The 3,256-nt window shown below is 42.8% G+C and overlaps 1 long non-coding RNA gene across 1 annotated transcript in view; it reads right to left on the minus strand.

The window, feature by feature from the left end:
• The window catches only part of LOC123502360, a 4,977-nt gene extending 4,541 nt beyond the window's left edge, over positions 1-436 (minus strand). Inside the window, exons 1-2 of the long non-coding RNA XR_006673975.1 lie at positions 353-436; positions 10-145 (exon numbers count right to left, since the gene is read on the minus strand). This is a non-coding gene — a long non-coding RNA (uncharacterized LOC123502360). The remainder of the gene's footprint in view (positions 1-9; positions 146-352) is intronic.
• Between the last annotated feature and the right edge of the window lie 2,820 nt (positions 437-3,256).

The following is a 3,256-nucleotide window of genomic DNA, read 5'->3' on the forward strand; positions in this document are numbered from 1 at the left end:
AACACCCACCACCGTGCCAGCTTGGGGAGTTGACACTTCAATGACCGCCTTCTCCTGACCGTTGCTGCTGCTGGGCGGATCGAACACTGCTGAGGGGATGGTCCACAGGGAGAGGATCTAAGCGACTCCACGCACTCATCAACGTCTGAGGGTGGAGAATTACGCGCTCAGAAACACAGATTTATTGCAACTTAAGGATAGATTTACACGCATTCCAGGAACACATTCAACAATACGTTGAGGAAAACTACAAAATTTATATCAGTACTCATGACAAATGAAGAGGTGAAGGAATGACAAGTTTAAGAAGACAGACCGTAGAGTGACATTGACAGTTCAGGGGAGGCCTCACCTTCACACTTGAACTTTCTGACACGAGTCTGTACACTGCATGGCCAGCACTGGCAGTAGTATGACTCTCGAGTGTTGATGTAAACCAGGCTCACACACACCCGACATTCTTCTCCCGGCACTCCTCAATCCCACACAGCTGCACAAACTCATCCTGCCACAAGAAAGGCATTTGCTTCAGTACTGTCAAGTTTTGATTTTGTATTGTACTGTATACAATGTAAGAAAATCTGCAACTTTTATATGAAACAAAGGAGTTCAGGGCATGAGTTAAGCCTTGCGTGCCGTATTGACAAAAGCAAGGCCTTCTTCTCACCTCTCCGTTACTGCAGTAATCATAGAGCGAGGGTCTCTGATCAGGTGGGTAATGTGATCAGGGCAGTGGAATTTCGTGTTAATATAATCGAGGGTGTGGAGTTAAGTCGTGTATTCAAGTGAGGAGAGAGTGTTTCTCTGTTGTTGGTTAAGAGTGCCGCGTCACTTTCATCGTTTTTTTGTTCGACTGTACTTTACTTTATTTGAAATATATGTAAAATTGACTTGGAAGAGAGTTTTCTTTCAATGAAAATCCCAGCCCATGTGGTACAATGATAACACGTCGAAGAATGATGAGTGATGAGCAGAGGACTTGTGTCCCGAGAGTTTTTTTTTCATGTACGAAGAGCGCCAGCCAAGGGCAAGAAACAAAGAAAAGATAAAAAAAAAAGGCCCACTTGAGTGCTGGCTCTCTAAAAAGTGGAAAAGCGTCAGCCAAAACAAGGGAGGAAATGCCTCGATATCTCTCTCTTCAAAGAAGACAAGTCGCAGGAATTCAGAAATACAGATGCAGGTAGGGAGTTCCAGATTGTACAAATGAAAAGGATGAATGATTGAGAGTACTGGTTAACTCTTGCGTTGGGAAGTTGGACACAATAGGGATGAGAAGAAAGCCTTGTAAAGCGAGGCCGCAGGACGAGGGGAGGCATAAAAATAGGAAGATCTGTAGAACAGTTAGCATGAAAATAACGATAAAAGAGAAGGAGATTCAACATTTCGGCGGTGAAAAAGAGGCTGAATTAGTTAGTCAGAGGAGGGGAATACCAAAACAATTGTTCAGTTTACTGTCCATATCAATTTGGAACACTGCTGAACCTGTTATAATGGTCAACAATTTGAAATCATTGAACCTAGCTTTGTCAAATCCCCTTGGATACTGCCAACATGAAAAACCTCATAGAACCAATAAACGCACTTAAAATTCACTACAAGCACACAGTAGGCACCAATACTGACACCACACCACAAAACACACCATACACAACTGACACACACACTGACACACACACACAAACAACTTAATCACTCAAAACTAACCCAAAACATCCTGCAACACCTCAAAATATAAAAAGCTCACCCAAAACACATTACAGACACCCAATATCACCAATATCACACCTACACACACACACACACACACACACACACACACACACACACACACACAGTGAACACTAGACTACACTAGAGAGAGAGAGAGAGAGAGAGAGAGAGAGAGAGAGAGAGAGAGAGAGAGAGAGAGAGAGAGAGAGAGAGAGAGAGAGAGAGAGAGAGAGAGAGAGAGAGAGAGAGAGAGAGAGAGAGAGCAAACAAATCTTAACAGAAAACAAGAACAACAACACCAAAAACCACAATTTCCTTTACTCCTATATCCAGGGCAGAACACGGAGACACAGGCTTGCCCGACTTTAGTGAACAGCGGCGGGCAGTCAGTGTGGTGCAAGGTGTAGGTAATCTGCGCCGTGAATTGACCGCCCACAGCCTCCGCCACGTCCACCTCATTCTGCCTGTCGTCACCTGGGAACGAAGCGGGTAATCAATGATAAAGGACACTTGTTATAAGGGCCCACTGACACTGAGCTAGCCTGTTGAGGGCCTCAAAACATACTCAAAAATCCTTGTATAGGCCCAATTCACTCTTACACACACCCACGACAAACCACACGTACCCAAACCCTCTTAAAATCTCAATAACATTCCAGAACACACTAAGAAAACACAGAACAGGTTAAAATACCTCCAAACTCACTAGAAACACCCAATATTTAATGAAATATCTCCCACACACACCCAAAAGAACACTAAAACCACCCCCACCACTTATAACACTCAGAACACCACCCAATCCCTCAAAGTTCTCCCAAACCACACTCAAAACATGCTAATACTCACACACACCTCAATCCACTCCCAAAATACGTAAAATATACCTAAAAGATCTAACATATAATGAAAACAAACGAAATGAACCCCAAAGCATATTTATAACACTCCAAACTGCCTGCAACACTAATTAACAAGCTTAAAATACCCCAAATCTATCCCAAAACCAACAGTATGCATTATAAAGAACTTACCTAAATATTACACCTTGGCTCCTTCTCTTATTCCACCTTTATTTCTCATTTTTTCTTCATCCTTCTCCATTGTTACTCCTTCTTCTTCCTCCTCCTCCTTCCATCCACACGTCTGAGCCTAGAAACACATCAAAACACTAGATATTAGACAAAATATTCAGGAAATGGAGGGTGACTTAAGTATTATGGCTTTGCTGCTGCTCCTCTTCCTCCTCCCTTTCTCCTCTCTTCCTCTTTATCCTCCTTTATTTCAACTTTCTTCCTCTTTCTGCTACAATTATCTAAACATCTGAACCTAGAAACCCACGAAAACACGTAGAAATCACTAGATATTAGGCAAAATATCGACGAACTGTGGATTTGGAAAATTGGCGCCAGCCACTACCTGGGTGGGCTGTGGTCATCCGAGAGAGAACGGGAACGGGGGTGACTCGGCTAAATTACGTAAATCATTTCATTTCAAAAATGACTTTTACAAAAAACGAAGCCACGGCCAAATGCTTGTTATTTTA

This window comes from Portunus trituberculatus, chromosome 11 (genome assembly GCF_017591435.1).
Source record: "Portunus trituberculatus isolate SZX2019 chromosome 11, ASM1759143v1, whole genome shotgun sequence".
Taxonomy (NCBI): domain Eukaryota; kingdom Metazoa; phylum Arthropoda; class Malacostraca; order Decapoda; family Portunidae; genus Portunus; species Portunus trituberculatus.